General features: G+C 37.5%; 1 long non-coding RNA gene across 1 annotated transcript; it reads right to left on the bottom strand.

Moving 5' to 3' along the window:
• Positions 1 to 295: 295 nt before the first annotated feature.
• LOC138742868 (uncharacterized) lies at positions 296 to 7,036 on the bottom strand. The gene is made up of 3 exons (XR_011344465.1): positions 6,969 to 7,036; positions 735 to 823; positions 296 to 446 (listed from the first exon to the last, which is right to left on the bottom strand). It is a non-coding gene; the product is annotated as an uncharacterized lncRNA (long non-coding RNA).
• Positions 7,037 to 12,209: the final 5,173 nt, after the last annotated feature.

Raw genomic sequence — 12,209 nt, 5'->3', positions numbered from 1 at the left:
TCCTAGCTTTAATATATTAAATGCAACTTCTGATCAAATCCTAGTTTTCATATTTTACCTACAAATATTCAACATTTCTCCTTCCTGAAATTCTACCTTAGTATCACATGCAATTAATTGATTGACAGAAATCTCATTATTTACATTGCTTTAAATTTCAACTTATAAATAATTGAAGTTAAAAGAAGTTAACTACAGTATGTAATTAGAAATTGTACTTAACCATCACCATCCTTCCACTTAAAGAATGTAAAAATGCAATGTAGTTATGAATTGACAAAAGTACTTCCGAGAGATTCTCCAGGAGATTCTTCCACCAGGTCGCCTCCTGAGTGTCATCTTGATCTGAATAAAGACCTTTTCCTTCTAAAAAGTTAGTCTCTGTGAGGCTCATTCAAATTAGAATAGAAAGGTAGCTTTTGGAGCACATCAGAACTTCTTCCATTCTATGAAGCAATAACATAGAAATAAGGTGCCTATGATATTGATTCTGTTGTGCTAATATCTATGTTACCATTTTACTTATAATTAACTCTTGATTTTGCCAAATGGAGTGACAATTGAAATTTGTTTTAAACTGATTAGAAGAAGAAAGATATATTTGCCAGAAATTGTGAAAAATTAATAGTTTATGTGTTTTGGGATTTATAATTACAGTAAAAGAGACATGCTCAGTTTAAAAATAACTTTTAGGAAAAAATAAAAATACTTGGTATTACTTTGAAAATGCTTACTTGAATTGCCAAAGCAACATTAATGTGTCAAGATTCTTCTACAATTATAGTTCCTTTCTTCTACTGATGTTGTCAGCATCCTTGGAGATCTACAGCATATTTGCAAAGAGTGAGGAATGATTAAAAAGGTGATAACTGCTTTCACATGCATAACTGTACATGAATGAACAGTGTTTCATTGTTCAACTCCAGTAAATGTTAACTGCTGCAAACTGTAGGAGACTATTTTTAAAAATTATTTGTCTTGTGAAACTGCTAAATCAAGATAGAGTCGAGCATTCAGTTACATTTGTCATTTCTTTGCAGTAGATAATTTTTGCTTTTTTTTTCCCCTGTGTAAATGTTCTGTTCATTTAAAAAGTTAAATAGTAATCTCATATTTCATTACAGCTAACATGCTGGTTATTTCCCCTTGAACATAGTTACCAAAAATTCCAGAATATTTATTTATAAAGTATATAATAATGTCTATTATTTAGACATCTTTGCATTTTTAGTTTTTACATGTTTTTTTTTACGTCAATTTACTGAAAGCAAGACAAACAATATTCCAATAAAAGAAACATTGCTTCTTAGAATTGAGTGATCATTTGTAGACAGTTGAAAAAAAAATTGAGAAAAATGCAAATTAAAATGTCCATTCAAATGCAATGTTGGTATTGCAAGAGTGATAATGGATAAGGCCAATTGGATGCATGTGTGAGAATAAATCGAGAGAAAATATATAAATATAAAAAGTATATGGAATGTTTTACCTGAAAGTATGAGATGTCATGCTTGAAAAAGCTCATTTTCTGTGCTCGGGATTAATTGGCAGTATAGAATAATTATGATATTGTTAGCAGAATGCTAACACTTGCCATATTTGGTTTGCTGAAGAATTATAGAAATTTCTTAGGATCCATAAACTTTAAATGACAGGAGAAACAAAAAGGTGCCAACTTGTGATGTAAACAGTAGAATTATGCAGATCATAGTCTCTAAGACTTGCACCATTGAAATCTGCAGCTGTAGCATTTACTGAAAGAAAATTGCAACCACATTACACTCGTGATTTCTTTGCTCCCAGGAAACGGGCCATTCATTATTTTTATCAGATGCATACCTTCAATTTTTCCAATTATCTGCTCCACTTAGTGCTCCAAAACCTAATATACCTTGCTTATCAAAACTCATTAAACTCCTAAACATATGAGGTGAAATTTTACTCTAAACTCAGACAAGATAAAATCTATTATGTACCAAAGAAATATCATTCATTTCCAATGGTTGAGAAATGAAAATGCCAAGCGAGCTGTTTACTGAAATTAATGGAGTGAATTAGTTTTTGTTTTTCATTCACTCATGAAAACATTAGTGTAACTTTTACCAATTTACTGGAATAAATGGGAATTGTAATTTGGAGAGGAATCCATTCATCTACTCTGTTCGATGTGTATCCAATACACATTTTATTCATTCAGGATCTCCACTCAAAAACAACTTATGCCAATTTATATTTATAAATGAGGATCAGCTGCTTCAGTACCTGACCATAATGAATCCACAGCTTCTTTAAATCCTCTAATGGAATATTTGGGGGAGATGTTGTTGAAATAAAAATCTTTAGTGGCAGTTAGCCATGCTTCCGTTCTTTGTTTTAAATGAGTAATGAACAATTTTTGTCTGACTTTGGTTGTGTTTACTCCTCCAATTTGATTCCAGTAACTTTTTTTAAATTCTTGCAATTGCTACCCAATTTTGAGAAGATTCATTTATTATTTAGACTGTCATTGCAGTTGAAGGGTCTTCTGAAGGAAGAGAAGGCAGCAAGAGTGGAGAGATCTACATCTGAAAAGTGATGATGGTGAAGGAGAAGTAACTCAGGCCTTACTCCAAACATATCTCTGAACAAATTCACTGAACATCTGGTTTAGAGACTATTGATATGAACTGGCATTTCAACCTCAGCAGATGAGCTAATATAGAGTTACATCACTCGTTGGAGCCTAGCTCCATGAATCTCATTGTTTCTGATGCACAACTTCTACTTCATGATCATTTCAAAATGCAACAGATAACTTAACTGAGCTCAGTGCATTTGTGCCTTCAAGTATCTGTGCCAAGACAATCACAGTTACGATCAATTCTTTGCTGTATTTTCATCTCCTCCTTTGGACAGGCCATAAGACAGAATTTGGCAATTCACCAGGATTTCACATTTTCCTGGCTCAATTGATCACATCCACCATCCTTCCACTTCAAGACTCCAGCAAATATAAGGTCAGGAAGGATTTTCTCTCATGGAATTTGGAAATTACATTAAAGAGCCAACAACATATCATAGTGATGTGTGTCAGTTTCTTGGCAGGTGTGCTGGGGGTCCCTAAACTGCACCAGTTCTTATAATTTCCCTTTCTGTTATCAAGACTGTTGGATGCTGGCTGTCTGTCGAGCAATTGAGGTGTATGAATGCACAGAATGCAACATCTCTCTAGACTGGTTAAGTTAGAGGCACAGTCTATCACAGTTCTGCTGTGACGAAAATCTGAAATGGGTTTGCTGTGGCCTTCAGTGGAATTCTAAGAAAGTCTCCACTTCATGAACAATAAAAGTTGAAACGTTGGAAATGCACAACCCTTTATGGTAGATTTCTATGATTTTCTTGGTTTTTCCCAATTATCTGTTGTCTGTTGAATGACAAAGACGTGAAGGTGTGGAGGAGGAAGAAAATAACTGCTGTAATCAACTGGACACAGGTTGGAGAAGCAAAGTGACATCCACAATCTGGACAGTTAAAGCTGAAGAGAGCTCTGGCTGAGCCCTTCCTCATCACCCATACTCAGTGACACAACACTGCAGATGGAACCTTTCATTACTGGTTCTTATCTGAAACACTGACAATGTTTTTGTTCTCCTTCTGATGGTGCTGCTGAGGTTCTCTACCTAATTGTGAGTTGCTCCAAATTCCAGCATTTGCAGTCTCCTGTGTGTACTAATATACTGTCTTCCACCATGATAAATATTATCTGGCTATAACATTGAATCTGTTCTATCCCCAAATCCTCCTCAACTGAAAGAGCAGCAAATGCATTTTCATCACATCATCCACCAGTAATACACCAGAAACTGGGCACAAAATGTAATTTCTTAATTGCCACGAAGCATAATGACATTCTAAGATTCATTTTAAAGCTTATTCCTAATGTCTGGTTTAGGTGGGCTGGTGCTTACTCCTTTCTTGTACCATTCACCATAGCTGCTAATGTTGTGATAGCATGAGAAATACTGCTCACCAATGAAATTTTTTAAAGACCTGTAAGATGTTATGGGCAGCCAGTCAGGATCCTTCAAAATGAAGGGAAGACAGTGGAGTATGACTACTTGACTCCTAGATTCCCATCATCAAATCTAATCCCTCCCCTTTTATAGCTGACTGGATTGAAGAAATGGACCATAAGTTGATTTAGCCAAGTATCCTATTTCTCTGGACATTTTTCACACAGTATCGTTTTATTTGACTCTTTTTGGTTCCGTGGATAATACCACATTCTTTTGTTCATAGTTAATTCTCCAAATGTCAGCATTGCAAGATAGTTATCGGATTCATTTATGTTTATTTTATATAGTCATATGGTGAATATATTTTTTATACTAAATAAGAAAATTTAGTCAGAGCCAGGTCCATCAAAGGCTCCAATCTCCCATCCATTGCAGACATCTATGTGAGGCATTGCCTCAAGAAGGCAGTCAACATCATAAAGGACCTCCATTACTCCGGTCCCAACATCTTTTCACTGCTACCTGCAGGGAGAAGATACGAATATCTAAAGACCAGCACCTCTACAGTTTCTTTTCCAACAGTTATCAGATTCTTGAACCTCCCTTTTGTGCACTGCTGCAAACCACATTTTTGCACTAGTATTAGTATTTTTTTTAATCTTATCTTATCTATTTATTGTCTATTTTAATGTCATTAAATTATATTTACCATTATAGTTTTTTTATATAAGTATGTTCGGCTATAGCAAGTAAAAATTTTGAGCATGTGATCAATAGAATCATGGCCATTATGAATATTTTAATCAAAGAAAACCATATAAAAGAATCTTCGATTATATATGTAAAGTTTTAAATATCATGTAAGGACTACTTCCAAATACCAAAAAAATCCCTCACTTCCTTTTGTGTTAAAATTGTTAAGTGCGCAATGTTTCTTCCTCCACTATTGTCTTTATCAGTGTACTGGAGAAAAATGTTTTTCTCTATGAACATTCAAATCCACTGCCAGTGAAAGGACTGGAGGGTGCTAACTTTGTTGGGGTAATAAATCCAACCAGGAAAGTGAATAATAACCCAACACTAATCAAGATTAACAGTAGGACAGATTATACAACCTAAAGACAAATGACTCAGTTTGACTCCAAAGTAAAGAGGCTCAGTCAGGCATGATAAAATGCACCAAAATTAATGGAACCTCAGTTTCCTTGTCTGCCTCAGTTGATGAAGGCTAAAATAAGTAGACCTTGCCTAACACTAAACAATACACCTCACTAAATTTCTGTGCATGGCCTCATATATTAAATAATACTACATTGATTTAACCTTACTTGTGATTAATCAATTTATGTTCACTGGGAACAACGGTTCTCTTCCATATTTACCTAAAAATACTATAAGTATGCAGAATCGCATTTTGCACTGCCATATAAAAAAATCTCTAATATTTCACTTTATTTAATGAGTAAAATCATTAAGAAAAAAATATTTTCAGAAAAATTACAATAACTGAGAACTTACAGATAATGAGAATAATGTTTTAATATCGTTATTATTCCAATGAAACCATAATTTATGTAACTAATGAATGTTAAATGATATTTTGATACATTTAATGAAACTAATAAAACATGCATAGATGACATTTTACAAACTACATGCAATAGAGACAGGCAAAGAAAATATAAATGACAATCTCTTTTTAATTTTAAAATTTTCACCTAAAGGGATTCTATTCCAGGCAATAAGTTCTGACAATATTCAAATTCCTTGTGAAAAAAAGTATTATTTTCGCCAGCTTCTCAGAAGGAGGTTCGACAAATATTTAGCAAAAGCAATGACAAATATGTAATAGTTCAAACTGAAGCTGTCTTTTGAAAAGATATAGAAATGTTAAAAAAATGACACATTTGAGGATGACTTAATTTGATTTTTTTAAATTTTCTTTTGTGTATTCAGAATTAATGCAAGAAAAATACTAAAGTTGGAAACAGGTGTATGTTTCATGTATCTTTGGAATATAAAATATCTGTAAGGCATTTATAGTTATCAATTGAATTGCATGTTTCACATTGCACAGAAATAGGGTTTCACAACTAAACATGGGCCATCATTTCTGGCAGTGTAGGGGATTGATTATATTACAGTATATGGAGCTCGGTTCACTGCCAATAGCCTCTATCTGGAGTCTCCATCTGCTCACTGGGCTAGTTGTAGATGTTGATCTTGTTACCCCACTACACCCTGGAGTCAAAGGATGAGATCTCAGAAGCAACTATCCCTATGGTAGTGTTGCGCCGTGATATAAAGTATCACGGGAAATCCCTAACATGTTTCAACAGTTGACTGAAGTTGATGGCAGATATTTAGCTTCTGTTAAAACTAGTCATTCACTTTAATGTGCTGAAAAAATATGACATTTAATGGAAAAATAAAATAAACAAAGTTAATTAAAATGTTAGAAGGCTTAGTTTAATTTTTTCAATATCTTAATGTAAAATAATTAATTAAAAATCTGTTTTTACCACTGTGCCTCCTAATTTAAAACCTGAGAACTCACAATTCCACGCTGAAAAATTCACAAATGAAAAACATCTTTCTTTGGGAAGCAGAGGGAGCATCAGATATTTACTCTGGGTACTTAGATAAAGCCCAGAGCTCAACAAAACCATTTTGCGCATGCAACATGCAAATCACTTCACTTGTGGTTTTGGTCATTCAAACATTGGTCTCAGCAAGTATGATCACAAAAACATGGTGATCCAGGTTCATACCTGGAAAACTCAAAGGCTAAAAGACTTGCATTATTGGAGCTTTTAGAGTGTCGTAATGTTCCAAAGGGTCTTAGCAGCTAGTTAGTAATTTTGGAATGTGGCACCTACATTATGCAGGAAACGTTTCAGTCAATTTTAGCGGAGCTCATTTTCACAAATTCAAAACTAGTGAAATCGGAAGATTATTAAATGTTCCAATCACCTTATACCATATTTGGATCTCCTTCTGCATGCAAGTCCAACAATCCCAGTGAAATCTATTCTTCTCTTGAAAAGCAAGCAGAAAAGAAACTAATCTACCACGATCAATATGATTCACAACAAATATACAATGTAACATACAACCCTGAGATTCTTTTTTCTGTAGGTGAGGCAGAATGACCAATTATTGGTAGTGCAAAAAAACGTACATAACGCACACTTGTTAAAAAAAAATAAAGAAATGTAAATAAACTGAGTGCAGAGAGGAAAAAAACAAAGTGCAAAAATAAGAGTACTAAATGAGTCCCCGGTTAAGTTTATTGTTGAAGAGTCTTATAGTGGAGGGGTAGCAGCTGTTCCTGAACCTGGTGGTGTGAATCTTGTAGTTCTATACCTCTTTCTGGATGGCAGTAGCAAGAACAGAGCATGTTCTTGGTGGTAAGGATCCTTGATGATTGCTGCCACCTTCCTACAGCAGTGTACCCTTCAGATGTTCTAGATGCTCAGAAGAGTTTTGCCTGTGATGTCCTGGGCTGTGTCCATTACCTTTTGGTGGGCTTTACGCTCAAGGGTTATGGTGTTCCCATACCACACCGTGATGCAACTGGTCAGCACACTTTCCACATCACGTCTCTCAAAATTTGCCAGGGTGTCTGATGTCATACCAACTTCCACAAAATCTTAAAGAAGTAGAGGCACTCGTGTGCTTTCTTCATGATGCCATTAGTGTGTTGGGTCCAGGAAAGATCCTCCGAGTTAATGACTCCAAAGAACTTAAATTTTTTCACCCCACTCCTGATCCCTCAATCGTACACCTCTGGTTTTTCCCTTCATGACGTCAACAATCAGCTCCTTGGTTTTGGTGACATTGAGGGTGAGGTTGTTGTAGGTGCACCATTCAGCCAAGTTTTCAATCTCCCTCTTTTTATATAGCCCAATACCATGGTAACATTAGCAAATTTGTAGATTGTGTTGTTGTACTAAGCCACACAGTTATAGGTATAAAGTGAGAAGAGAAGGGGGCCAGGAAAGTGCATGTCTTTTCCAAGCTGGACTGAAATATTGGACATAACTTTTAGAAATCCAATGAGACAATTGTTATTCTACAACATAATTTACATGAAGCTTCAAAAAAAATGTAAACCATTAGTCCATCTGTATTTGTCAGTTAGACCAAGTAGATTAACATAATCTATTATGTTTCAGTTCAAATAAACTATCATGGGTAATTTTTTTAATACTTCTGCATGGTACCTGGTTTGATAACAATTAATGTGAGAAACAACAACCAAAATTGAAAATGGTATTTGATTTAATTATGGTATTTACAACCACAGGATGGTCTAAAGTGCCTTTTTGACAACAATGCTCATTATTAATGGATACTCACCCTTGTTGCTCAAGCTAACTTTTTCAAGTGGAAAGCAATGCTTCATATATATTGTCAGAGTACACACATTACATCCCATGCAACTCTTGGATTCTTTTTCCTGTTGGCCAAGCAGAATTTCTACTTATCGGTAATGCAAAAAAAAAACTGTACTCAAAAAAAGACTCATATACAAAAGAGAGAAATATAAACAAAGAAATAAATGTAAACAATCTGTGCATTGCAGAAAAAAATATTCAGTAATAAATAATGTGGAAAGTAAGAGTCCTTAAATAAATCTCTGATTGAGACTCCTTTTTCAGAGTCTGATGGTTGAGGGGTGGCAACTGTTCCTGAAACTCGTGGTGTGAGTCCTGTGGTATTTATACGTCTTTCCTGATGATAGCAGTGAGAAGAGAGCATGGTCTGAATGGTGTGGATCCTTGATGATTGCTGCTCCTCTCCAACAGCATGTTCTCAATGGTGGGTAGAGTTTTACTTATGAAGTATTGAGCTGCGCCCATTACCTCTTGCAGGGCTTTCCACTCAGATGTATTGGTGCCCCCATACCAGGCCATGATGCTGCAGATCTGCACATCTGTAGAAGTTTGCCAAGGTTTCTGATATCATGCCAAAGCTCCACAAATTCCTGAGGAAGTAAAGGCACTGATGTGCTTTTTTCACATCCAGGAAAGGTCCTCTGAAAGAGTGACTCCCAGGAATTTATATTTGCTCACTCCCTCCGCCGCTGATACCCAAATGATTACTGGATCGTACACTTCTGGTTTTTCCTTCCTAAAGCTGGAATCAGCTCCTTGGTCTTACGATTTTTGTTGTGCTGTTTATGTTGAGTTTGATCAAATGGTACTCAAAAATTGACTCATCTGACCAAATGACGGCCTGAGACCCATAATTTTAAGAACTTCTCAGAAGGCAAAAAATTGAGTGCCAGTATTAGAAATTTATCACAGCAATTCGTATGAAGCATGGCTTATCTGAGGAGAAGACAAACTTTGAACATGAGGGCCCAAGAATATGTCACGGATATTAAGGTTGTTTCAATATGACTACCAGGTTGTTCTCTGTCACCTAATACAATTTTTATAAACATTGCTCTTTCCGTCTGGGAACTGAACCTTGGGCTGCAAAGGGCTTTGATATTGATTGTTGTTTAATCATCTCTATGGGGAAGGATAATATTTAACTTTCAAATTCATCTAAAATGATGATGTATGCTCCACAAGAATGATATCTTCATTTTGCTTGAGGCAAGTCAACTCTTACTGTTTTCAATTTGTGCCATTGATTTTCCCACAGTGAGCAAATCTTTTGGGAAGCTCTCTTGATAATCGGTTTTCGCAACTGCCTCGAGTAGAAAAGGCTAAGCTATGAAATTGATAAATTCCTCAACCTCCTCTGAGGAATAACTAATGGCAACACTTGGAATTTAAGTGAGGGAAACCTGTCCATTAGCCAGATTCTCACATCTGAGATATGAGGAAAATAACAATCTTAGTATAACCCAATTTTCCCACAACCTGGAAGAGGGATATAAATCACGGATGGTAGGTATAATTGTTCTACATCCCACAAAACATCAATGTTTCTCTCTCAGTCTGTCTATAGTTTGAAGAGAGCATGGCCTGTTTGATGAGAGTCCTTGAGGATAGATGCTGCTTTCTTAAGACACAGCCACTTGTTGATGTCCTCGATGGAGTGCAGACTGATGACCATGATTGGTTGACCGAGTTCATAACTCTCTTTAGTCTTTTCCTGTCCTGTCCATTGGCACCTCCATACCAGGCATTGATACAACCAGCCAGAATGAACTCCACAGTACACCTGTGGAAATGTGCCTGGTAAGATCAAAAAAGACATGACTTGACTTGATATCTCCATAAAGGCTGAACCAAAAATGAGAGGATCCAGAGATCAGGGCAGCCTGGACAGAGGAGGATGGAGGAGGCTGTAAAACAGTTACAGGTTTGCCTTAAGTCAGTGGATGGGGCAGTATTTAAGAACTTAGCTGAGAATTACACCAGGGTCATTATGGACTTTATCAAAACAGATGTGGACAATTGTGTCCCCACCAAATCAGTCAAGGTTTTCCTCAACCTAAAGCCCTGGATGAAGAATGAAATCTGAAGCCTGCTAAAAGTCAGGTTACAGGCATTTACCATATTTGAGGGCATATATAGGTCACATTGGGATGTAGGATGCAACCCCCCCCCTCCCATTTTTAGCGTGAGATTTCATGAAAAATTTGTTCTAGTGTATTTACCTCATTCAATGTGCTTGGGGGTCCCGTCACTCTCTCCCTCCCTCTCATCTCTCGTTTCCTCCCTCCCTCCTTCCTTCCCATTGCTCATTCCCACCCTCCTATCGCTCGCTCCCTGTGGTGCGCTGTTAGATAGAATCAAACACACTCAGTAAAGAGTGAACAACAGGCTTTAATCCACAAAGACTTCCACAGAGCCAGGCTGGCTGTGGCTGCAGCAACTCAGTCTGAGGCCTCGGGATGCCGGCGCAGGCTTATATCCCGGAGAGTGATTGACACCCGACCGGGTGGGGCTTGATCCATTCAGGCCGACTGATTGGCAGCCGGCCAGGTGTTGTCCTGTACCCTTACACTCCTGCTGATACAGATGTTGCCCCTGCAGTAGGCCGGTGGTGTACCATCACACTCCCTCCCACAGGGCTTTGAGGGGAGCGATTTGTTCAACAAGCCTAATCATTGAGGCCCAGCACTCCCCTCAAAGCCCTGTGGAGGAGAGTGAGTGACAGGGCCCCTGAGCAAATTGATTGAGGTGCAGGGGCGGGTGGCAGTGAGCACAAGGCCTGAGTTACACGCTTACTGGCAGCCACCACCACACCTCATTTAATCTGTTTAAGGAGCTGTGCTCATCAAACAAAAGCTTGACAATCAAGCCCCAGTGCTCCCCTCAGAGCACTGTGGGAAAGAGCAAATGATGGGTGGGAGGGAGAGAGAGAGACCTGGTGGGCAGGAAGAAGGGAGAGAGTGAGCCTTCTTATCAGGGGAAGTGAGGAGTGACATCTCTGGAAAGAATAGGTGAGTAGTTTGAGGGTTTTCCTCTTGTCACCATCTTGCAAAATGGTGCCACCACAATGTCACATTTACATATCGGAACCGGGGTGGTTTTTGAAGCAATTTTTTGGGAAAAAAAAGTCTGGAGATCCAGAGCACTACATAAGGCACAGGTATGACCAATGGAAATCCATCTCTCATGCGAAATGGAGATTTTGGACAAGAATGAAAACAAAGATACTCAACACCTGTAGCAGGACCTAAAAGCCAAATCTGGTTCAGCAGCAGACAGCAAAGCTTCATTCTCAGATTATCTCCATGTCTTTTATGCCCAAATTTGATGAGTAGAACAAGGAAGAAACACCAAGTCCCCTGATAATCTTCTACTGTCCATATCCAAAGATGATGTGTGGACTACCTTCAGGAGAATGTTTCCAAGAAAAACATCAGGTCCAAATGGAGTACCTGGCTGAGTACTGAATACATGTGCTGACAAACTAGTCAATGTATTCACAGATATCTTCAACATTTCTCTCTAGCATGGTGTGGTATCCACTTGCTTCAATCAGGCCTCAATTGTGCCAGTGTCCTGTCTGAGCAGTGATATGAATCTATTCTAATTTGCCTATTGCAGAAACAGGTCAATGGCAGATGCCATCTCACTGGCTTTACACAAAACCCTGGACAGCAAAGATGTATACATCAGGATGCTCTTTATTGACTACAGTTTGGTATTCAATACCATCATCCATTCAAAACTAATCTGCAAACTCCAAGACATGGGCCTCCTCTTCCACCTCCAGGACCCAATCAGTGGGGATTGGCAA

This window comes from Narcine bancroftii, chromosome 9 (assembly GCF_036971445.1).
Source record: "Narcine bancroftii isolate sNarBan1 chromosome 9, sNarBan1.hap1, whole genome shotgun sequence".
Lineage (NCBI taxonomy): Eukaryota > Metazoa > Chordata > Chondrichthyes > Torpediniformes > Narcinidae > Narcine > Narcine bancroftii.
This window is presented reverse-complemented; position numbering and strand designations above follow the sequence as displayed.